We start from the raw sequence: 27236 nt of genomic DNA on the forward strand, positions 1-27236 counted from the left end.
CCACGACCAAGTGGGATTTATCCCTGGGATGCAAGGGTGGTTCAACATTCGCAAATCAATCAGTGTGATAGAACACATTAATAAAAGGAGAGAGAAGAACCATATGGTCCTCTCAATTGATGCAGAAAAAGCATTTGACAAAATACAACATCCTTTCCTGATTAAAACTCTTCAGAGTATAGGGATAGAGGGAACATTCCTCAAGTTCATAAAATCCATCTATGAAAAACCCACAGGGAATATCATCCTCAATGGGGAAAAGCTGAGAGCCTTTCCCTTAAGGTCAGGAACACGTCAAGGATGCCCACTCTCACCACTGTTGTTCAACATAGTACTAGAAGTCCTAGCCTCAGCAATCAGACAACAAAAAGAAATAAATGTGTTCAAATTGGCAAAGAAGAAGTCAAACTCTCTCTTTTCACAGATGACATGATACTTTATGTGGAAAACCCAAAAGACTCCACCTCCAAATTACTTGAACTCATACAGCAATTCAGTAATGTGGCAGGATACAAAATCAATGCATAGAAATCAGTTGCCATCTTATACACTAATAATGCAACTGTAGAAAGAGAAATTAGAGAAATGATTCCATTTACAATAGCACCAAAAACCATAAGATACCTCAGAATAAACCTAACGAAAGAGGTAAAGGATCTATACTCTAGGAACTACAGAACACTCATGAAAGAAATTGAAGAAGACACAAAAAGATGGAAAAACATTCCATGCTCATGGATCGGAAAAATAAACATTGTTAAAATGTCTATGCTACCCAGAGCAATCTATACCTTCAATGCCATCACGATCAAAATTCCAAGGACATTTTTCAAAGTGCTGGAACAAACAATCCTAAAATTTGTATGGAATCAGAAAAGACCCCAAATCGCCAAGGAAATGTTGAAAAAGAAAAACAAAGCTGGGGGCATTATGTTGCCTGATTTCAAGCTATATTACAAAGCAGTGATCACCAAGACAGCATGGTACTGGCACAAAAACAGACCCATAGGCCATTGGAACAGAATAGAGAATCCAGATATTGACCCTCAACTCTATGGTCAAATAATCTTCAACATAGCAGGAAAATATATGCAATGGAAAAGACAGTCTCTTCAATAAGTGGTGCTATGAAAATTGACATCCACATGCAGAAGAATGAAACTTGACCATTCTCTAACACCATACGCAAAGATAAACCCAAAATGGATGAAAGTCCTCAATGTGAGACAGGAATCCATCAAAATCCTAGAGGAGAACATAGTCAGTAACCTCTTAGACATCATCCACAGCAACTTCTTTCAAGACACATCTCCAAAGGCAAGGGAAACAAAAGCAAAAATGAACTTTTGGGACTTCATCAAGATAAAAAGCTTCTGCACAGCAAAGGATACAGTCTCAAAACAAAGAGGCAACCCACAGAATGGGAGAAGATATTTGCAAATGACACTACAGATAAAGGGCTGATATCCAAGATCTGTAAAGAACTCCTGAAGCTCATCACCCAAAAAACAATCAAGTCAAAAAATGGGCAGAAGACATGAACAGACACTTCTCTGAAGAAGACATACAAATGGCTAACAGACACATGAAAAAATGCTCATCATCATTAGCCATCAGGGAAGTCAAAATCAAAACCAAATTGAGATACCACCTTATACCAGTTAGAATGGCAAAAATTGACAGGGCAAGAAACACAAATGTTGGAGAGGTTGTGGAGAAAGGGGAACCCTCTTACACTGTTGGTGGGAATGCAAGTTGGTACAACCACTTTGGAAAACAGTGTGGAGGTGCCTCAAAAATTTAAAAATAGAGCTACCCTATGACCCAGCAATTGCACTCCTGGGTATTTACCCCAAAGACACAGATGTAGTGCAAAGAAGGGCCATATGCACCCCAGTGTTCATAGCAGCATTGTCTGCAATAGCCAAACTGTGGAAAGAGCTGAGGTGCCCTTCAACAGATGAATGGATAAAGAAGATGTGGTCCATATATACAATGGAATATTACTCAGCCATCAGAAAGGATGAATACCCAACTTTTACATCAACATGGATGGGACTGGAGGAGATTATGCTAAGTGAAATAAGTCAAGCAGAGAAAGTCAACTATCATATTGTTTCACTTATTTGTGGAACATAAGGAATAGCATGGAGGACATTAGGAGAAGGGAGGGAAAAATGAGGGAGGGGGAAATCAGAGGGATAGATGAACCATGAGAGTCTATGGACTCTGAGAAACAAACTGAGGGTTTTAGAGGGGAGGGGGTGGGGGGATGGGTTAGCCCAGTGATGGGTATTAAGGAGGGCACCTACTGCATGGAGCACTGGGTGTTATATGAAAACAATGAATAGTGGGTCACCACATCAAAAACTAATGATGTATTGTATGGTGACTAACATAACATAATAAAATAAAATAAAATAATTTAAAAAAATAAATTCAATTAGCCAACATATAGTACATCATTAGTTTCAGATGTAGAGTTCAGTTATTCATCAGTCGCATAACACCATAACACCCGCAGTGCTCATCACATCAAGTGCCCTCCTTAATGCCCATTACCTAGTTACCCCATGCCCCCACCCACCTCCAGCAACCCTCAGTTTGTTTCCTATAGTTAAGAGTTTCTCATGGTTTGTTTCCCTCTCTGATTTCTTCCTCTTATTGTGTTTTAATAATATTTTCATTTTGGGGGGCACCTGGGTGGCTCAGTCAGTTGAGTGTCTGACTTTGGCTCAGGTCCTTGCAGGGAATGGCCAGCAATCCCTGCACTTACAGATGAAAGATTACTCCAAACTTTGCCCTGAAAGAAAGGAGAAGGCAAGGTGGTCAACTCTCAGACACGAAGATCCTTTGCTCTCCTTTGCTTCTTTGCTCCTTGCTTTTATTGGTCCTTCAGGATATCCTTACCACTGTTTCTCAAGCACGTGATGTGTGACAAAGGGTCTTACTGAAACTGAGAGGATTTATGGGAAAGATAAGATATGCTAATCTGTGTGCTCTACTAAACATAGCCTAAGGGACAATGCATGCATCTTAGATCCCAGAGCGGCTCTTTGGGCTAAGAGAGCTTCGGGGAAGGTAACTTCCCGAGGCTTTCCAATGGCAAAGTGGTCACGCAGGCCTTGGCATTCCAAAGGCCCACGTCCTTCTCCAAAAACTTCCCTGCTCTCAGAGGCCTCCAAGTTACATTTTAGCAAGCCAGGTATTATGGCTGATTTCATGCTCTGCATTAACCCCAACAGGTCATGATCTCAGGGTGCTGAAATTGAGCCCCACATGGGGCTCCCTGCCCAGCAGGAAGTCTGCTTGTCCCTCTGCCCCTTGCCCTACCCACGCTCTCTCTCTCTAATAAATAAAAAAATCTTTAAAAAATATAAAATAAATAACATTTTCATTTTCTTTCTTGTATTACCATACTGATAATGCATGAATATCATGTTTGTTGTTTGTTCTTGTTTTGTTTTGTTTTTACTTTAGTGGATGGAAAATTAAAGACACTGAAAATGAATATGAAAATAAAATTTTTGCACATTTTTACACTTTATTACAATCTTTACAGTCATCTCACTCACATAAAACTCAAGAGCATTTTTTAAATATTTTATTTTTTAATTACTATTTTTATTGTAGATATATATATGGGTGTATATATATATATATGTGTGTGTGTGTGTGTGTGTGTGATGTAGATTTACCATTTTATTTTTTTCCAATTTCCAACCATTTTATTTATAAAATTTTGCTGTATCTTATAAGAACTCCTGTTAACAAGATAAGATTTATTGGCCAATCTGATAGTGGTGGTAGTTTTAAGTTGCTAACTATTGAAGTCAGGGTCTTGAATAACCATTTGTACAACCACATATATAGCAACATTATTCACAATAGCCAAAAGATAGAAGCAACAAAATGCCTATTGACAGATGAATGGGTAAACAGGTCCTGGTAACCACTATTCTACTTTCTGTCTCTAATCAATTTGACTATTCTGGATACCTCATATAATTGGAATTACACAATATTTTTGTTGTTGTTACTGGCTTATTTCATTTAGCATAATGTCTTTAGATTCTATGTGTTAGCATGTGTCAGAATTTTGCCCATTTTAGGGCTGATTAATACTTCATTGTTCCATTCCAACTACATAGAACATTTTATTGATCCATTCATCTGTCAATAGACATTTGGTTGCTTCTATCTTTTGGCTATTGTGAATAATGTTGCTATATATGTGGTTGTACAAATAGTTATTCAAGACCCTGACTTAAATGTTTTTTGAATACATATCTAGAAGTGGAGTTGCCAGAATATATGTTAATTCAATGTTTAGTTATCTGAGGAACTATCATACTGTTTTTTTTGTTTGTTTTTTTGTTTCAAAAGTAGAATTTAGTGATTCATCAGTTGCATATTATACCCAGTGCTCATTAAATCAAGTACCGTCCTTAATGCCCATCACCTAATTATCCCTTCTCCACACCCACCTCCCCTCCAGCAACCCTCAGTTTGTTTCCTAGAGTTCAGCGTCTCATGGTTTGCCTCCCTCTCAATTTTCATCTTCTTTTATTTTTCCTTCCCTTAGCCTGTGTCCATCTGTTTTGTTTCTTAAATTCCACATATGAGTGAAATCATGATATTTTTCTTTCTCTGACTGACTTATTCACTTAGCATAATACCCTCTAGTTCCATCCATGTTGTTGCAAATGGCAAGATTTAATTCTTTTTGATGGCTGAGTAATATTCCATTGTATATATATATATACCACTTCTTCTTTATCCATTCATGTGTCCATGGAAATCTAGGCTCTTTCCATATTATGGCTATTGTGGACATTGCTGCTATAAACATTGGGGTGCATGTGTCTTTTTTTTTTTAAAGATTTATTTATTTATTTGAGAGAGCGAGAATGAGAGAGAGTACATGAGAGGGGGGAGGGTCAGAGGGAGAAGCAGGCTCCTTGCTGAGCAGGGAGCCTGATGCGGGACTCAATCCCGGGACTCCAGGATCATGACCTGGGCCGAAGGCAGTTGCTTAACCAACTGAGCCACCCAGGTGCCCTGCATGTGTCTTTTTGAATCACTATGTTTGTATCCTTTGGGAAAATACCTAGGTAGTATGGTAGCTCTATTTTTAACTTTTTAAGGAACCTCCATACTGTTGTCCAGAGTGTCTACACCAGTTCACATTCCCACCAACATTGTAAGAGGGTTCCCTTTCTCCGCATCTTTGCCAACATCTGTTGTTTCCTGAGTTGTTAATTTTAACCTTTCTGACTAGTGTGAGGTGATATCTCATTGTGGTTTTGATTTGTATTTCCCTGATGCCGAGTGATGTTGAGCATTTTTTCATGTGTCTGTTGGCCATTTGTATGTCTTCTTTGGAGAAATGTCTGTTCATGTCTTCTCCTCATTTCTTGATTGGAATTTTTGTTTTCTGGGTGTTGAGTTTGATAATTTTTTTTTAAATAGATTTTGGATATTAGCCCTTTATCTGATAAGATATTTGCTAATATCTTCTCCATTCTGTAGTGCCATACTATTTTCACCACGGCTGCACCATTTACATCTCAACCAGCAATATGCAAAGATTCCAATTTCTGTGCATACTGACATTTTTTTAAAACTTATAATAGCCATCCTAATGAGTTTTAAGTGGTATCATATTGTGGTTTTGATTTACAATTCCTTACTGATTCATGGTGGTGTGGATCATTTCATGTGCTTATTTGCCATTTTTGCATCACCTTTGGAGAAATGACTAATCAAGTTCTTTACCTATTTTTGAATTGAGTTTCTTCTTGTTGAGTTGTATGAGTTAATATGCTCTGGATATTAACCCTTATCAAATATATAATTGCAAATATTTTCTCTCACTCTTTTAATTGTCATTTGACTCTGTTGATAGTGTCTTTTGATGCACAATTTTTTTAAATTTTTGTGACATTCAATTTATCTATTTTTTTTCTTGCCTATGATTTTGGTATCATATCCAATAATTATTAAACCCAAAGTCATGAATATTTACCCTTTGTTTTCTCATTTAGTTTTCATTCAACATTTTCTTATGTTTAGGTATTTGATCATTTTGAATTAATTTTTGCATGTGATGCAGGGTTAGGGTACAACTTCATTATTTTACATGTTGATATCTCTTTTTTTAAGCACACATGGGTATGAAAAGACTGTTCATTCTCCATTGGATGCTTTTGGTACCCTTGTCAATACTCATTTGACCTTATATGCAAAGGTTTGTTTGTTTGTTTGTTTGTTTGTTTGTTTGTTTTTATGGGGTCTTCATAATATTCCATTTTCTTTTGTATCTGTCTTTATGACTGTTTAGGGAAAACCTCAGATTTTTCCTTCCTATGTAGGGAAAAACCTAATTCTTCCCTACTGTGTGTTTCTTTCCTCTGAGTCTCCTTTATTACTCCCACAGAGCACTTCATTTCTGACACTTCTGGTCACCAGATGTGTAGAGATTTTGGCCCATGATAAGCAATTCTCTGTGACACCATTTGGGTGTCCTACATTTTAACTTAATTCTGAAATTACCTACCCATACATAGAATTAGATCCTATAGGTTAAGGCTCAGGCCCAAAAGACTGCCCCCCACCACACACACATACAATTCAGATGACAGTTGCAGACCTAGATGATCACCTTTGCTTCTGACCAGCTGGCTACATATTGGAGGTTCCAAAGTCTCCCCTCCTTGGGTTTGATTAATTTGTTAGAGTGATTCAAAGAACTCAGGGAAACAGTTACTTATGTTTACCAGTTTATTAAAGGATATGATAAAATATACAGATGAACAGCCAGAGGAAGAGACACATAGGGTGAATTCTGGGAGAGTCATGAGTACAGGAGCTTCTATCCCTCTGAAGTTGGGGTATGTCACCATCTCCATGTTGTATTTGCCAGTCTGGAAACTCTCTGAACCCCCTACTATTGCAATTTTATGGATGCTTTCTTATACAGGCATAATTAATTATTAACTAAATTTCCAACCCCTTTCCCCTCCTTGGGGAAAGAGGCACCCCTCCAGCACCTCATCCCACTCAGAGTCACCTCAATAGAACAAAAGATGTTCCTAGTACTCTTTTTTAAATTTTTTTCAAGATTTTATTTATTTATTTGAGAGAAAGAGTGAGTGAGTGAGAACACATGAGCAGGGGGAGAAGGAGAAGGAGGCTCCCCACTGAGCAGGGAGCCCAATGCGGGGCTTGATCCTAGGACTCTGGGATCATGATCTGAGCTGAAAGCAGATGCTTAACAACTGAGCCACCCAGGCACCCCTGTTCTAGTACTCTTGTCACTTAGGAATTTATAAGGATTTCAGGAGCTCTGTGCCAGGAACTTAGGACAGAGATCAAGTATGTATTTTCTATTATCTTATAGTCTCTCCCCCCTTTCCCACTGTCTCTGGCTATGGACTTCTTACAGCAAAATTATGCATAAGTCAAAAATTATTGGCACTTTACTAGAATCCCATGAAGTCATTAATAATCTTTCTAGTCTATCATCATATCATATGAAAAATGTCTCCCTAGACTAGACCTTTCAGATTTGCAAGTTTCCATTTGATCTTGTAAGATTCCAAAAGCAGGAGTGATCTCCACAATCATATGGCTTCATCCTTTCAGGCATTTTATATAATTGAGCTAGGAGACAATATCTCTTGCATTGAGCTTCTTTCAAGTTGTTAATGTAATATTGGATTTCCCTTATTACATAACTCATTTATCCATTACTTTACCTTTAGCTATTATTCCTCCTTTTCTCCATTTATACCCAAATCCTAACCTTTGGAAGGGTTTGCCCACTGTACTGGTATAGACTTCAGGTAGCAATTCCAGTCTAGCAAGTTCCTCCTGCTCAATCCACTCCCATTCATATCAGGTAAGGTTACAAGGTGCAGAGCTAGTGAGATATTTTTACCACTAGGCAATATATTTATTTACTGTTAGCCCCAATTTTTTCAGATGGGTTGAAGGCATATCCTACTCCATCAGGTCCTTAGGAAATCTGTCATAAAAGTTAAAAACATAGTTATAGTTTTTTTTTGCCTAAGAATTACCCTTGCTTCCAGCCCTTGTAGTTGCCAACCTGGTCCTGTGACCACTGTATCAGATAGGGAAAGAAAATAAAAAGTTGATGTGATGTGGGGAAGAAAGCATACCAGCACCTTCTTCCACACTCTCTTCCCCAAACCTACCAGTAAAACAGAGAAATCTATCCAGTGGAGGCACTCCTTTAGCCCCGCTCATGTTCATATGGAGTGTGAGCACACACTTGTGAATGAATTATAAATGTCAAGCTTCTGATCATGGCTTGGTTTTTCTGGTAACCATCTTATATCCAGGAGCCCACTCAGAGTCACCTCAGTGGAACAAAAGATGTTCTTAGTACTCTTATCACTTAGGAATTTACAAAGATTTCAGGAGCTTTGTGCCTAACGTTCATGCTTTCATCTTCCCCTGTTTTAGACATCCTATGTTTTAATTGCTTATTCCAATTCTCTGTACTCTGAGGAAGCTATCTCTCTGTCCATTGTTGGACATTATGGGTAGTAAAGTATGTTCCTTGTTCTGAAGAAGTAATGGTCAGCAATTCAGATTAGTGTAATATATCCTGTTCTATTTTTTTATATCACTCTGAACATTTACATCTACTACCATGTAAGCAAAACTCAGTCCAGAGTAAATGTCTATTCCTGTTGGAACTCATTTGTAGCACTCCTGTGCAACCAGCATCAGTCTCACTTGCCAACTATGATAGGGCTTTTTTTTTTTTTTTTTTTTTTTTTTTTTTTTTACTAGAGAACTTGCCACATATCCAGTCTTTGTCTATTTTGTTGACAGACAAAAAAGCTCTTTTTGGCATTTTGTGCCTCAGAGGGTGCAAGAGGAATATGTCTAGATCTAGCCCATCTCTGCATTGTGTAGAATCCCCATATCTACTTATTTCATTGACTCAGGTTGCCATTTAAGCCACAATAGGGATTTCTGTTTGTGGATTCCAGTCACTTTCTGAATCTATAAGTGGGTTCTTCTAATGAACATCAACATGTCCTAATCTAATGAAATCCTTCAAATGTCCACAGTGATTCCCAAAGAGCCATGTACCATATGACTATTCTTTTAATATGAGAAGTTCCCACTGCCCTTCTACTTAACCATGTGGATAGTTTGTTGGCCACTGTTCATAATTCAGTAGAAAACCAAACATAGGAGTTTTTATCACTGTTGAATTCTTCCATAATTACTAGGAAAACAGGATGCAATCACCCCACTGAGCTGATCTGTTTTTACCTTCTTCAGTCAGAATCTTTCTATCCACTAGTTTTATTGCAACAGTTTAAAAAAAATTAGAACTAATCAACAAATTCTGTACAGTTGCAGGGTGCAAAATTAACATACTGAAATCAGTTGTGTTTATAAACACTAACAACAAAATATCTGAAAAAGAAAGAAAACTATCCTATTCTCATTAACATCAAAAACAATAAAATACTTGGTAATAAATTTAACCAAGGAGATGAAAGACCTATACACTGAAAACTATAAGACTTTTATAAAACAAATTGAAGAAGACACAGACAAAAAGAAAGATATTCCATGTTCATGGATATGATGAATTAATATTGTTAAAATGCCCACACTACACAAAGTCATCTATACATTCAATAAAGTATCAAAATTCCAAAAATATTTTTCACATAAGTAGAAAAAATAATCTTAAAATTTGTATGGAACCACAAAAATTCTTGAATGGTCAAAGCAGTTCTGAGAAGGAAGAACTGATTTCAAACTATACTATAAAGCTATAGTAATAAAACAATGTGGTACTGACATAAAAGTAGACACATAGGCCAAAGAAACAGAAATGAGAGCCCCAAAATAACCCCCCACATATATTGTCAGCTAATATTTGACAAGGGAGCCAAAAATACTCAATGTGAAATGGACAGTCTCTTCAATAAGTTGTGGTGGGAAAACTGGATAACCATATGCATAAAAATGAAACTGGACCCCAACCTACACCACTCACAAAAATTAACTCAAAATAGATTAAAAACTTAAACTTAATACTTGAAACTGTAAAACTCCTAGATGAAAACATAGGGAAATACCTCCTTGATATTGCTCTTGGCAATGATATTTTGTATATTATACCAAAAGCACAAGCCACAAAGCAAAAATTAGTAAGTGGGACTATATCAAACTAAAAAAAAAAAAAAAATCTGCATAGAAAAAGAAATAGTCATCAAAATGAAAAGGCAGTGTATAGAATGAGATCAAATATTTGCAATCCACATATCTGATGAGCAACTAATGTCTAAAATATGTAAAGAACTCATACAACTCAATAACAACAAAACACACCAAATAATCTGTTTTTTTTTTTTTAAAGGCAGAGGAACTGAAAATTTAATAGGTATTTTCCCAAAGAAGACATAAATATTGCAACAGGTACATGAAAAGGTACTCAACATCACTAAGGATCAGGAAAATGCAAATCAAGTAAACACAATGAGATGTCACCTCACACCTGTTGGGATGGCTATTATACTAAGTGAAATAAGTCAGCCAGAGGAAGACAAATACTATATGATTTCACTCATATGTGGAATTTAAGAAACAAAACAAATGAGTAAAGGGAAAAAAAGAGAGAGGCAAACAAAGAAACAGACTCTTAACTATAGAGAAGAAACTGATGGTTACCAGAAGGGATGAGGGTGGGTGGATGAGTTAAATAAGCAATGGGGATTAAGGAGGGCACTTGTGATGAGCAACAGGTGTGTTGTATGGAAGTGTTGAAGCACTATGTTGTACACATGAAACTAATATGACACTGTAAGGGAACTAACTGGAATTTAAATTAAAACTTAAAAAAAGACAATAGATACATGTTGGTGAAGAAGTGGAGAAGAGAAAACCCTTGGGCAGTTTTGGTGGAAACATAAATTGGTAGGTAGAACTACTATGAAAAACAGTATGGAGGCTCCTCAAAAAATTTTAAAAAAAAAGAATTAAAGTATGATCCAACAATCCAACTTCTGGGTATATATCCAATGGAAATGAAAACAAGACTTCAAAGAGAATTCTGCACATTCAAGTTTATTTAGCATTATTCACAATAACTAAGACATGGAAATAATGTAAGTATCCATCAAAAGATGAGTGGATAAAGAATGTGATACACACACACACACACACACACACACAATGAAGTATTATTCACGCATGAGAATAAAGGAAATCCGGCCATTTGTGACAACATGGATAGACTTGAAGGCATTATGCTAAGTGAAACAAGTCAGAAAAAGACAAATACTGTATGATATAACTTATATGTGGAATCTAAAGACATCAAACTCCTAGAAACAGTAGAACAGTTGTTACCAGGTGCTGGGTGGTAGGGGAAATGATGAGATGTTAGTCAAAGTATATAACCTTCAATTACAAGATGACTAAGTTTTGGAATCTAATGCAGAGTATTGCTATTATAATTAACAATAATGTATTATATACTTTAATGTTGTTTAAAAAAGTAGATCTTAAATGTTATCACCACAAAAAAGTCATGATAATTATGGGTCACGATGGAAGTGTTAGCTCACACTAAGGTGGTAATCATTTTGCAATATATGTGTATCTAATCAACACATTGTACACTTTAAACTTTCATAATGTTATATGTCAATTATATACCGATGAAACTATAAAAAATAAAGATTAATAGTTAAAAAAAAGTATGAATCCTTACCTTGTTCTGAGATTTAGGGGAAAAGCTTTCAGGCTTTCTCCATTGAGTATGATACTATATATGCATTTTTCTTAAAAGTCCTTCATTATGTTGTAGAAATTTCTTTATATTTCTATTTGAGTGTTTATATTACAAAAGAGGATTGAATTTTGTCAAAAGTGTTTTCAAATAAGTTGGTTATGTTTTTTTAAAACACATTGATTCTGTAATATAGTCTATGACCATAGATTTATTTATGTATTTTGAACCATCTTGCATACCAGAAATAACACTTGGTCATGGTTTTAATCCTTTATTTAATATGCAGCTGAGTTTAGTTTGCTAGCATTTTATTGAAGATTTTTATATCATTGCTCTATTGTTCTATAATATTTTGTAGTGTCTTTGTCTAGTTTTGGTATCAGGGTACTTCAGGCCTCATAGAATGAAATATGAAGTGTTTCCCCCTCATATTTTTTGGAAGATTTTGAGAAAGCTTGGTGTTAATTCTTCTTTAAATGTAGATATAATTCACCAGTGAAGCTATCTAGTCCAGGACTTTTCTTGGTTGGAAAGTTGTTTATTATTATTATTATTATTATTATTATTATTATTTTAATTCCAGTATAGTTAACATACAGTTTTATATTAGTTTCAGGTGTACAATATAGTTATTCCACAATTCCATACAACACCCAGTGCTCATCATGACAAGTGCAATCCTTAATCCCATCACCTATTTCACGCATTCCCCCATTCACCTCCTCTCTGGTAACCATTAGTTTTTCTCTATAGTTGAGTCTGTCTCTTGGTTTGTTTCTCTCTCACTCATTTTTATTTCCTTTGCTCATTTGTTCCATTTCTTAAATTCCACATATGAGTGAAATCATATGGTATTTGTATGTCTCTGACTTATTTCATGGAGATTTTGATTAATAATTTGTTCTTCTTTCTAATATTGCTATTCAGATTTTCTGTTTTTCCGTGAATTTTTTGGTTGATTGTGTGTTTCTGGGAATTTGTCTTTTACATCTAGGTTAATGTACTTGTTGGTGTACAATTATTCATAGCTTTCTTATAATCCTTTTATTCATGTAACATTGGTAGTAATGTCCTCACTTTCATTTCTGATTTTAGAAATTTAAGTCTTCTTTCCTTTTTTCATAGTCAGCTTAGCAAAGATTTGTCACTTTTTCCCTCTTTTTGAATAAATAAACTTTTGGGTTTTTTTGTTTGTTTGTTTTTCCCTCCTCTATTCTCTAGATTTTATGTATTTCCACTCTAATCTTTATTGTTTCCTTTTTTTCTGCTAGGTTCAGTCTATTTTTTGTTCCTTAAGATGTAAAGTTAAGTTTTTTTAAAGATTTTATTTATTAATTTGAGAGAGAGAGAGACAGAGGGAGAACAAGCATGGGGAGAGGCAGAGGGAGAGGGAGATGCAGACCCCACTGAGCTGGGAGCCCAACATAGGGCTCGATCCCAAGACCTTGGGATCATGACCTGAGTTGAAGGCAGATGCTTAACCATCTGAGCTACCCAGGCGCCCCTAAAGTTAAGTTGTTGATTTGAGATTTTCTTTTTATAATGTAAGCATTTACAGTTATCATTTTCCCTCTTTGGTCTTCTTTCACGGCATTCCATAAGTTTTGGTATGTTGTGTTTTCATTTTCATTTGCCTCAAGGTATTTTCTTATTTTTTTTCTTTGTTATTTCTCCTTTGACAAAAGAAATTTTAAATAAGGTATTGATTTCCACATATTTTTTTCTTTTTCTTTTTTTTCAAATTTTTTATTGTTATGTTAATCATCATACATTACATCACTAGTTTTAGGTGTAGTGTTCCATGATTCATTGTTTGTGCATAACATAAAGTGCTCCATGCAGAATGTGCCCTCTTTAATACCCATCACCAGGCTAACCCATCCTCCCACACCCCCTCCCCTCTAGAACCCTCAGTTTGTTTTTCAGAGTCCATCATCTCTCATGGTTCGTCTCCCCCTCTGATTCCCCCCTTCATTCTTCCCCTCCTGCTATCTTCTTTTTTTTTTTTTTTAACATATATTGCATTATTTGTTTCAGAGGTGCAGATCTGAGATTCAATAGTCTTGCACAATTCACAGTGCTTACCAGAGCACATACCCTCCCCAGTGTCTATCACCCAGTCACCCCATCCCTCCCACCCCACCCCCCACTCCAGCAACCCTCAGTTTGTTTCCCGAGATTAAGAATTCCTCATATCAGTGAGGTCATATGATACATGTCTTTCTCTGTTTGACTTATTTCGCTCAGCATAATACCCTCCAGTTCCATCCATGTCGTTGCAAACGGCAAGATCTCATTCCTTTTGATGGCTGCATAATATTCCATTGTATATATATACTACATCTTCTTTATCCATTCATCTGTCGATGGACATCTTGGCTCTTTCCACAGTTTGGCTATTGTGGACATTGCTGCTATAAACATCAGGGTGCATGTACCCTTTCGGATCCCTACATTTGTATCTTTGGGGTAAATACCCAGTAGTGCAATTGCTGGATTGTATGGTAGCTTTATTTTCAACTTTTTGAGGAACCTCCATACTGTTTTCCAGAGTGGCTGCACCAGCTTGCATTCCCACATTTGTATGTTTTCCAAATTTCTTTGGTTACAATTGGGATCAGATATAATATTTTAAAGTTATAACAATCTACCTTGATTTGATACCAACTTAATATCAAGTACTTAAAAAATCTTCATATGCACTCCCTCTTCCCCAATAAATATATCAAATTACACTTTTATACATTGTATAACCAGTAACAAAGATTTATAATTATTTATTTTGCATATGTCTTTTCTTTTAACTCTTGTAAAAAACACAACATAGTGCTCTCTCCCAAACTACAATAATTATAATATACTAGTTTTAATATTTGCTCATGTGTATACTTTTACTGGTGATATTTATATGTTTACATAGCTTTAAGTTACTCTTTCTCTTCTCCTTCTGGAATTCTCTTAATGATTTTTTGATCCAGTTGATGTTGCCTTTTTTTTTTCATTTTTGTTTTCATCTTTGTCTCCAACACTTGATAATTTCAATTGTTTTCAAGTTCACTAATTTTTTTCTTATGGTTGCTTGAATCTGTTGTTGAATTACTCTAATGAATTTTCAATTAAGGTTTTTTTTTAACTTCAGAATATTTGGTTTATTTTAATATTTTCTATCGATTTTTTTTATATATAAATTTCCTGTTTGTTTTAGTTTTATATCCTATTCTTTTTGTTTTTGTTCTTTAAGTAAATTTAAGACTTTTGTTTTAAAGTCTTTGTCTAGTAAACCTTATGTATGTGCTTCTTCAGGAATGGTTTCTGCTACTTTATGTACTCTCATCAATGAGTCACGTTTTCCTGTACCTATGTATACCTTGTGATTTTTTGTTGAAATTTGGGCAGTTGAAAAAATAGTTTTCTCAGTCTTTGAGGACTGGCTCTGTGATGGGCAATGCTTCTTTGATTAGCTGGGCATATGCTGAACCTATGAATCACCCTGAGTTGAAAGCTTAAGGTCTTTTTTAGGTATTTTCTGAACATGTACTTTGGGCTTGGGTGTGGCTTTCTCTATTCCTCCTTTTTACACAGTTGCTTTTTAATGTCTTAATTTCCCAAAAGCTCTCACTCCTGCTTCTCTTGGAGGCATTTATATATAGCTCCACCAGTAATCTCTTGCCTCAGGCATCTGCAACCCCCCCCGCCCCCACTCAGATCTTTATGACCAATAGCTTCTACCTGCCCTTCCTGAAATCCAAGTTAGGTGAGACAGAGACCAATCCTTTAACCAGCCCCCAGACAGGCTGCAATGTTGCATATGAAGTCTGCACAGCTACATCGAGTTGAAGAGAAGGATTGGAAACTGGGCTTCCATCTCCACCAGAGATGGTGGTGCAAAGGAGATTAAAAATGTCATAATATAGTTTTTCTTGATTGGGCATCCACTTGGTTGCTGTAAAATATTTACTATTTTCCATAGCTCCTATATTTTTTTGGTAACCAATATCTGTTTTTTGTTTGTTTGTTTATTTATTTTAAGTTTCCATGGGGGAAAAAAAGAATTTAGGCTTACTAGTCTGTAATTTTGACATCACCTTATTCATTTGCTTTTATTAATTCTTTCAAAAGCATTCAACAACCCTCTTTTATGTTCATATTTATTAACTCTTACAACATATCATTAAATTATAAAAGCATTATGTAGTATAAAAGTGTGACCCAAAATTGCTTTCTCTGTATACTACTCATTTGATAGAAACAGAAAGAATGAAACACAGTAGATTTTTATCTATTGCATTCCATCATTTAGTGTATTGTGGATACTAATTAACATGTTTGATAAAAATCATGTAGAATATTGTTTTTTTGTGAATCATTCATTGAAGGTTGGGTTGGTTAAGGTAATTCATTAAATGGTGATTATGAGAAGTACTACCTTATTTAAATAATTTCTTTTTTTTCTGTTTCTCTTAGAAATAAGTAGTTTTTGAGGTGTACTCTTCAGAGAAACATACTAAAAGGCATTTGAGATTCAAAGAGAAACTCTTACTTCTATCATGTAGCAAGATATAAATTCATGTGTATAAAGGTTAGCTTTTCATTAAAGCAAAGAAGTGAAGTTTGACAATAAAAGCCTTACACAATAACAAATTAGTCAGAAAAGATATTAGATTTTTAAATTAAAAATACTGGGATTTTACTAACACTTAATAAACATATGGTAAGGAAAATATTCATCATTAGCCCAATTATAGCCTTTGACATGGAAATGCCTAACCTCAGATTCTCTAAAAGTCTGAGGTCTAATCAGAAGACTATGGAACATTTTCCTCCCTCAAACTTTAGGACCACATTAATAAACATTTTGTGTACTAACTGAGACTACAGCTAAAAGAACTGTAATAATACCCTATTTAAGAGTTCTCCAAGAAACCCCCAAACAACATAGAAGATAAAACAAAGAAATTTTAGCATTTGGCGCCACAACTAGATCAAACAGTAAGCATAGCATAACTCTTAGCCATGTAAACATAAAAGCTCAACCTAAAGTCCTACCTACCTCAGTTACTTTTATCCAATACATCATATCCAGGTTCCAACAAAAAATTACCAGGCATACTGAAAGGCAAAAACATAATTTGAAAAAACAAAGCAGGCATAGAACCATTATAGGATGTGGCATATATTTGGAACTATCATGTTGTTCATTTATTTTTTTTAAGATTTTATTTATTTATTTGAGAGGATGAGAGAGAGAGAGAGATAGCAAGACTTACAACACCTAACCTCAGTAGCTGGGGAAGCCCCATGGAAACAGCCAGGCTGAAGTCCTGATTGAGAGGTCTGGGGAGAGCATCCTCCCCTTAGGTGAGACTGCCAACTGACCATCCCCATAAGGGCTATATTCATGGATCAAATAACAGGGTTTGAAATTAAACATTTGCTCACCTGCATGCAGTTTGGAGTGAGTTGCATTTCCATGTTATCATGTTTCTATATTTTCAAGGAGCCTGGGCTATGTGCGTCTGCCTTCCCCCCCCCGGATTTCATTTTGGGGGCCAACCCAGCCTGGAGCAGGGATATTTGTAGCTCTTGGCATCTAGAACAGAAGGGCCTGTTGGAGGCCAGATAATATATTTAAACTATTAGACTCCCAAGGTTATTCACACAGCATGAGTCTCAGGCAAACATTCTTTAACCTGCCTGTGTATATGCAGGTCCAGGTTGTCAGTTATGTGAGATAAATCACAAAAATATCTATCCATACAGAACACAGCAAGAGTGGATAACAAAACAAGACCAAGCTATCTAAGAGAGAATAAATGAAGATTCAGAAATTAAAAGTAAAGTGATAGAGAAAAACATGTCCTGCTAACACTAATGAAAAGAGAGCTAAAGTACTTATATTAATTTCAGACAAAGCAGACTTCAGAAAAAGGAAAGAATCAAGGGTAAATAACATCATGATAGATGTTTATGTTTTATTTATCATGATAGAGGAGTTAATCCTTCAAGAAGACCAAAAAAAAAAAAAAAAGAAGAAAAAAGAAAAAACTAAAAAACTTTGAATGTGTATGTGCCTAACAGAAGAACAAGATATGAGGCAAAAACTGATAGAACTACAAAGAGAAGTAGACATATTCACTATTATGTTTGGAAAATTCAATATCTTTCTGTTTGTAATTGAAAGATCCAGGAAGCAAAAAATCAGTAAGGATATAGTTGAACCAAACAGCACCATCAATCAACTGGATCTAATCCACATTTAAAGAATATTTTGTCTTTTTTTTTTAAGATTTCATTTATTTGACAGAGAGAGAGACAGCGAGAGAGGGAACACAAGCAGGGGGAGTGGGGGGAGGGAGAAGCAGGCTTCCTGCGGAGCAGGGAAAATACTATACCTGGCAAAGCTGTCCCTCATAAATGAAGAATAAATAAAGATACTCCAAGAAAAATAAAAGCTGAGGGAGTCATCACTAAAATGCTTTACAAGAAATGCTAATGGGCACCCCACAGAATGGGAGATGATATTTGCAAATGGCACTACAGGTAAAGGGCTGATATCCAAGATCTATAAAGAACTTTTCAAACTCAACACTCAAAAAACAAATAACCCAGTAAAAAAATAGGCAGAAGACATGAACAGACAGTTCTCCAAAGAAGATATACAAATGGCTAACAGACATATGAAAAAATGCTCAACATCACTTGTCATCAGGGAAATACAAATCAAAACCACAATGAGATACCACCTTACACCAGTTAGAATGGTCAAGATTAACAAGACAGAAAACAACAAATGTTGGTGAGGATGTGGAGAAAGGGGAACCTTTTTACTCTGTTGCAGGGAATGCAAGCTGGTACAGCCACTCTGGAAAACAGTATGGAGGTTCCTCACGAAGTTAAAAATAAAGCTACCTTAACACCCAGCAATTGCATTACTAAGTATTTACCCCAAAGATACAGATATAGGGAAAAGAAGGGTCACATGCACCCCAATGTTCATAGTAGCAATATCCACAATAACCAAACTGTGGAAGGAGCCAAGATGCCCTTCAACAGATGAATGGATAAAGAAGCTGTGGTACATATATACAATGGAATATTATTCAGCCATCAGAAAGGATGAATACCCACCATTTGCATCAATATGGATGGAACTGGAGGGGATTATGCTAAATGAAGTAAGTCAAGCAGAGAAAGACAATTATCATATAGTTTCACTCATATGTGAAACATAAGTAATAGCACGGAAGACTACAGGGGAAGGGAGGGAAATCAGAGAGGGAGATGAACCATGAGAGACTATGGACCCCGGGAAATGAAATGAGGGTCTCAGAAGGGAGGGAGTAACAGGGTGATGGGTATTAAGGAGGGCACGTGTTGTGATGTGCACTGGATTTTATACATAACTAATGAATCATTGAACACCACATCAAAAACTAATGATGTACTATACAGTGGCTAACTAAACATAATAAAAAAAAAGAAAGAAATGCTAACGGGAGTACAATTTGAAACAAAGGAATGTTAAGTACATACAAACATAAAAGCTTAAAACTCACTGTAAAGGTAAATATGTAGTCAAATTCAGAATACTCTAATACTGTGATAGTTGTGCATCAATTACTTTTAATTCTAGTATAAAACTTAAAAGAAAGAAGTATTAAAATAACTATAGCTACAATAGTTTCTTAAAGTTATTGGAATATGCTCATGAAAGTATGAAGGCTGAGGGGCACCTGGGTGGCTCAGTCAATTAAGCGTCTGCCTTGGGCTCAGGTCATGATCCTGGGGTCCTGGGATCGAGCCCCGCAATGTGCTCCCTGCTCAGCAGAGAGCCTGCTTCTCCCTCTCCTTCTGCTGCTCCTCTTGTTTGTGCACTCTCTCTCTCAATCTCTGTCAAATAAATAAATAAAATCTTAAAAAAAAAAAAAGTATGAAGGCTGAGAAGTCCCTAAGTCCTCTGTTTGCAAGTGGAGAACCAGGAAAGCTTGTGATATAATTTAGTCCAAATCTGAAGGCCTGGGAACCAGGAGCTCTAATGTCTGAGAGCAGGAAAGGATGGCAGTCCCATCTCAAGAAGAGAGAGAAAATTTGCCTTTACTTTGCTTTTTTGTTCCATTTGAGCCCTCCACAGATCGTATGATGACTGCCCACATTGATGAGGTTGAATCTTTTTATTCAGTCTACTGATCAAATGCTAATTTCTTCTAGAAACACCCTCACAGACACACCCAGAAATAATGTTTTACTAACTAACCAGTCAGGTTGAGACATAAAATTAACTATTATAGTATTATTTCTTTAAGTGTTCTGTAGAATTTGTCATTAAAATAATTTTAGCCTGGAATTTTATACTTTGGAAGGTTTTTAACTATAATCTCAATTTTCAAAACAGTTTCAGGACTATTCATGGTTATCAATTTCTTTATTAATGAGTTTTGGTAATTTATGTCTGTATTAGTTTTCTACTGCTACCATAACAAATCACCACTCTCTTAGTGTCTTTATTATCTTACACTTTTGAAGATCAGAAGTATGACATTTGTCTTGTCAGGCTAAAATTAACATGTTGGCAGGGCTGTGTTTTTTTCTGGAGGCTCTAGGGGACAATTTTTTTTTTTTTTTTACTCTTTTCAGCTTCTAGAGGACATTTGCCTTTCTTGGTTTGTGGTCGTCCTCCTCTGTCTTCAAATCCAGCTATGTCAACTCTCTCTCTGAACCTTCTTTTATGATTACATCTTGTATACATTTTCTATTGCTGCTACAACAAATTTACCACAAACTTAGTAACTTCAAACAAGATAAATCTATTATCTCATAGTTCTGGAAGTTAGAAGATAAAAATGCATCTTAAGAGTTGCATTCTTTTTAGAGGCTATGAAGGATAGCCTATTTTCTTACCTTTTCCAACTTTCTAGAGTTTGTTTGTTTGTTTGTTTGTTTTTTGGCTTATAGTTCTGCATCATTCCAACCTCTGTTCCACTGTTACCTCTCCTCCTGTAACTCTTAACTGCCCCCCCACCTCCCTCTTATAAGGATCCCTGCAATTACATTGGGCTCACATGGAAAATCAAGGATAATCTCCCATGTCAAATCCTTAAATTAATCACATTATTAAAGTTCCAGAGATTAGGGTATGTACATCTTGGTGGGGGTAGGGGGGAGCACTATTGTGCCTACTCCACATTCCTTTCTGACTTAACCAGGAAAGATTCTCTGCTCTTAAGGACTCATGTGATTAGGTTGGGCCCACCCATATAATCCAAAATAATCTCATCTCAAGGTCCCTAACTTTAATCACATCTTCAAACTCTTTGCCAAGTAAAATAATATATTCATGACTTCTGGGGATTGTAGTATAGACTTTTTCATGATCCATTATTCTAACTACCACAGTATATTTAGAGGAATTGGCCCATTTCACTTGGGTTATCAAATTTATTATTATGAAATTGTTCATAGTAATCCCTTTTTATAATCCCTTATCCTTATTATCCTTTAATGTCTGGTAGTATCCACTTTTTAATTATTGATAGTAGTAATTAATTATGTCTTCTGTCTTTATATCTTGGTCACTCTGGTTAAAGATTTATCAATTCTATTAATCTTTTTGAATAAACATCTTTTGTGTTCTTTAATTTAACTTCTAGTTTTTTTGTTTTCAATTGATTTATGCTCTAACCTTTATTATTTACTTTGTTTTTTTATCTTTATTTTAATTTTCTCCTTTTCTCTATTTACTTAAAGTGGTTCTTGATTTTAGATTATTATTTTTTCTTTTCTACTACAAGCATTAATTGTTTTAAATTTCCCCTAAGCACCACTTCAGTAGCATTCTACAAATTTTGATATGATGTATTTCCATTTTCATTGAGCTCAAAATATGTTTAATTATCCCTTAGATTTCTTCTTTGATATATGGATTATTTTGATGTGTGGCTTAATTTTTAAATATTTGGGGACTATATAGATAGATTTTTGGACATTTTTAAAAGATTTTATTTATTCATTTTAGAGGGAGAGAGAGCAAGCAAGTGGGGAGGGGCAGAGAGAGGGAGAAAGAATCTGAAACAGACTCCACACTGAGTACAGAGCCTGATGCAAGGCTCAATTCCACAACATTTTTGTTATTTATTTTTAGTTTACTTCTGGTCCTAGAATATATTTTGTATGGTTTTAATTTATTTGAATTTCTTAAAGTTTCTTTTATGATCCAGAATATACTCTATCTATGTAAGTGTTCTGTGTGCATTTGAGAAGAATATGAATTCTGCTGTTTGGTAGAATGTTCTATAAATGTAAATGATAGCATTGTTCATGTCACTTCTATTATTGTTTTACTGTCTAATTATTATATTGATACATTAGAAAGAATTGTTGAAGTGTGCAATTTTAATTATAGATTTGTCTTTTTCTCTTTCAACTCTCTACATTTTTGCTTCATGTATTTTGAGGCTCTCTTGTTTGAGGCATAATATTTAGGACTGATATGTCTTCTTATTGAATTGACTCTTTCATCATTATCTAACATTCTTGTTCATACCTAATAATATTCCTTGCTCTGAACTCCTAAGTATACAGTTTTTGCTGTTTTTTCTTTTGCAGATAGAGACTTTTCTTTCACAGGAGGGTTAGGACAGATGGATTTGGGTGGAATTTTATCTGAGGCTGCTTTTCCATTCCCTTGGCCAGCACCATGAATTTTTTTTAGCTGAATCTTCTTACAGTCTTATATGGTATCCAGTGGCATCTTCTCCTGGTAAGCCAAGGTTAGCACCTGGTTTCTTAGGGTAAGTGCCAATCTCTCCCTAGATTTTTGGTTAATTGTTTGACCTTTGGCTTTCTCTGATTGGTTCAAGAAAGTCTTTACTTTTAAGTGTCACCAGCATTTTCTTTTTGTAAGCATGAAAGTGATGTTTTTAGCTCTCTATATCTCTGAGGAGAAATTAAAAGTGGTATCCACCACATTATACTTATCTATATTTCAAGTAGAGACCCCTAAATTGTCTCTAAATTTGTAATAGACAAACGATACTGCAATAAATATCATCTTATATATTCTCCTATAGTACTGTATGATCATTTTCCTGCGTTATAGATCCTGGAGATGGATTACTGAGGCACAGTCTATGTGTTTAATTAATTTGGCCAATTGCTGCCACATGGCTGCCACATGCCAGAACGGCTGCACATGTCTACATGTTCATCAATGGTGAATGCAATATATGTTTCCCATATCCCTGAAAATATTGTAACATTATAAAATTTTAGAATTTTTGCAAATATGAATATAAAGTGTCATAGCATTATTTTGGTGTACATTTCTCTGATTACTAATTATTTTGAGCATGTTTGTCTATATTATTTACTGGCATTTCCTTTCCCTAATTTGTCTATTCTTGTCCTTTGCCCATTTTCATTGTTTTATTTTTCTTGTTGATTTTGTAAGTGATTTAATTGTTTATTTGTCCCTCATCTTATAAATACTGTGAATATTTTCCACCAATAAATTGGAGTCATTCACTACATAAAAATCCTTAATCTTGATATAGTCAACCATTAAATTCTGTCTTACAGTTTTTATTTTGGGTATCCTAAGATTTTTTTTTTTTTATTTACACTTAACCTACAGATATAATAAGAATTTTTAATTACTTTCTGCATTATTTCAAATATTGACACCAACCTTTGATTTTGTAGATATTCAAACATGTAAATTCACCTCATTTTTCAGACTTAGAGAAAAGAGAGTACTTTCTTTTTTTATTCTTTTTTATAATTTAAATACAATTAGTCATATCATACATATCATTCATTATTTTCAGATGTACTGCTCAATAATTCATAAGTTGTGTATAACATCCAGTGCTCATCCTTAATGCCCATCACCCAGTTGCCCCATCCCCACACCCACCTCTCCTTCCACAACCCTCAGTTTGTTTCTCAGAGTCAAGAGTCTCATGGTTTGTCTCCCTCTCTGATTTCTTCCCATTCAGTTTTCCCTCTCTTCCCCTATGATCCTCTGCACTATTTCTTATATTCCACGAAGGAGTGAAACCATATTGTAATTGTCTTTCTATGATTGACTTATTTCACTTAACATAATACCCTCTAGTTCCATCCATGTTGATGTAAATGGTAAGTATTCATCCTTTCTGATGGGTGAGTAATATTCCATTATATATATAAACCACAACTCCTTCCATGGCTATTGTAGACGTTGCTGCTATGAACATTGGGGTGCATGTGACCCTTCTTTTCACTATATCTGTATCTTTGAGGTAAATACTTAGTAGTGCAATTGCTGGGTCATAGGATAGCTCCATTTTTAAATTTTTGAGGAATCTCCACACTGTTTTCCAGAGTGATTGTATTAGCTTGCATTCCCACCAAAGGTGTAAGAGTGTTGCCCTTTCTCCACATCCTCGCCAACATTTGTTGTTCCCTGTATTGTTAATGTTAACCATTCTGACTCGTGTGATGTAGTATCTCATTGTGGTTATGATTTGTATTTCCCTGATGACAAGTGATGTGGAGGATTTTTTTTTTTTAAGATTTTATTTATTTATTTATAGGACAGAGAGAGACACAGTGAGAGAGGGAACACAAGCAGGGGAGTGGGAGAGGGAGAAGCGGGCTTCCTGCTGAGCAGGGAGCCCGATGTGGGGCTCGATCCCAGGACCCTGGGATAATGATCTGAGCCAAAGGCAGATGCTTAATGACTGAGCCACCCAGGCGCCCGATGTGGAGGATTTTTTCATATCTGTTGGCTATTTGTATGTCTTCTTTGGAGCAATATCTGTTCATGTCTTCTGCCCATTTCTTGACTGGATTATTTGGGTTTTGGGTGTTGAGTTTGGTAAGTTCTTTATAGATCTTAGATAACAGCCCTTTATCTGTAATGCCATTTGCAAATATATTCTACCATTCTGTAGGTTGCCTTTTAGTTTTGTTGACTGTTTCCTTTGCTGTGAAGAAACTTTTTATCTTGATGAAGTCCCAATAGTTCATTTTTGCTTTTGTTTCTCTTGCCTTTGGAGATGTGTCTTGCAAGAAGTTGATGCAGCTGAGGTCGAAGAAGTTGCTGTCTGTGTTCTCTTCTAGGATTTTGATGGATTCCTGCCTCACATTTAGGTGTTTCATCAGGTTTGAGTCTATTTTTGTATATGGTATAAGAAAATGATCCAGTTTCATTCTTCTACATATGGCTGTCCAATTTTTCTAACACTATTAGTGAAGAGACTGTCTTTTTTTCCATTGGATATTCTTTCCTGCTTTGTTGAAGATTAGTTGATCATAGAGTTGAGCCATTGATCTATGTGTCTGTTTTTGTGCCCATACCATGCTGTCTTGATGATCACAGCTTGTAATATACCTTGAAGTCAGGCATTGTGATATCCCCAGCTTTGGTTTTCCTTTTCAACACTCTTCTGGCTATTTGGGGTCTTTTCTGGTTTCATGCAAATTTTAGGATTCTTTTTTTCCAGCTCTGTAAAAAATTCTGATGGCATTTTGATAGGGATTGCATTGAATGTGTAGATGACTTTGGGTAGCATAGCCATTTTAACAACATTTATTCTTCCAATCCATGAGCATGGAATGTTTTTCCATCTCTTTGTGTATTCCTTAAGTTCTTTCATAAGTGTTCTGTAGTTTTTAGAGTACGGACACTTTACCTCTTTGGTTAGGTATATTCCAAGGTATCTTATGGTTTTCGGTACAATTGTAAATGGGATCAATTCCTTAATTTATCTTTCTTCAGTCACATTGTAATTATATAGAAATGCAACTGATTTCTCTGCATTGATTTTGTATCCTGCCACGTTGCTGAATTGCTATACGAGTTCTAGCAATTTGGGGGTGGAGTCTTTTGTGTTTTCCACATAAGGTATCATGTCATCTGTGAAGAGTGAGAGTTTGTCTTCTTTGCCAATTTGGATGTCTTTTATTTCTTTTCATTGTCTGATTGCTGAGGCTAGAACGTCTACTACTATATTGAACAACAGGGGTGAGGGTGGGCATCCCTGTCGTGTTCCCAACCTTAGGCAAAAAGCTCTCAGTTTTTCTCCATTGAGAATGATATTCGCTGTGGTCTTTTCATAGATGGCCTTTATGATATTGATGTATGTTCCCTCTATCCTTACACTTTGAAGAGTTTTAATCCAGAAAGGATGCTGCATTTTGTCAAATGTTTTTTTGCATCTATTGATAGGATCCTATGGTTCTTGTCTTTTCTTTTGTTAATGTGATGTATCACTTTGATTGATTTGCAAATATCAAAGCACCCTCTGAATGAATGTTGAACCATATCTTCCTTTCAATGTGTTCTTCTTTATTTATTCATCACTTTCTATTTATGGTTTACTTCAGTTACCTCATTTAGATTCTGAATTCACTCCCTACTCCTGAAAACATTTACTGGATTGAATTTTGCTCAATGAGAAGTTGAATAGCTACTCTTTCTGTGTATTATTCTGGAATTTTTCTAAATCTATGAAGCTGCTATCATCAGTGTCCAAACTTGTAGTTATTCAAAATCAGTTCTGAAAAGTTTAATAATTTTCAATTTGTCAAACAGTGAACAACACATCCTTTCAGGTTTCTTTACTCTGATATCTTAAGCCCTATAGGTATTGAAGTGAATCAGAATTCCTTTGGATATGACCTTTGTAGGATTTTAGTGGGGAGAGTAAGTCTTCATAGTGATGTCTTCTGTCCTGTCACTTCTCAAAGCTCAGATTGCCAGTAGCCATTTCAGTTTGTCTGTGATGATGAAGCAAGCCACTAACAGTCTGTCATTTCAATTTTTCACACATTTTATTTTTGTAACAGTTTTTGCCATTTCAATTTTTCACATTCTATCTCTCTCTTTCTCTTTCTTCACTTGCCCTTGCTCTTTTTTTTTTCTTTCTTTCTTTCTTTCTTTCTTTCTTTCTTTCTTTCTTTCTTTCTTTCTTCTTTCTTTCTTTCTTTCTTCTTTCTCGTGAGTGATCTCTGTGAGTGAAAATTACTCTCAGCAGCCAACTGCCATAGTCCACTTGGTTGTAAGAAAGCATAGCTTTAGAACTGTCAAACAAAATGAAAATGAACCAAATCACAAAGGAACCAACTGGTTAATATTAGGCTTGTAGATCCCACCTTGGCTATGTCAAGCTGTTACAGTTCATCAGAAAAGCCTGAGGTAGGAAGACATTTTGCCTCCATTTTTGCAGCCACTTTCACAGGAACATCATCTATCAAAAAAATGTTTACTGAAGCTGTGTAAGGGATGATTACCAAAGAACTTTCAAGATCAAGTCAGTTTGCCTGTTCCTTTGACATCTGTGCAAAGGCATAGTTACCATGATGATAAGAAGACAGAATTTGTAGCAGATGCTATGAATGTACCTGTTTTGAGTTTTATGACTTTCCCATGATGCCCAAAACCATATCCTCTCAACCTCTG

This window comes from Phoca vitulina, unplaced genomic scaffold, assembly GCF_004348235.1.
Source record: "Phoca vitulina isolate PV1807 unplaced genomic scaffold, GSC_HSeal_1.0 scaffold57, whole genome shotgun sequence".
NCBI lineage: Eukaryota > Metazoa > Chordata > Mammalia > Carnivora > Phocidae > Phoca > Phoca vitulina.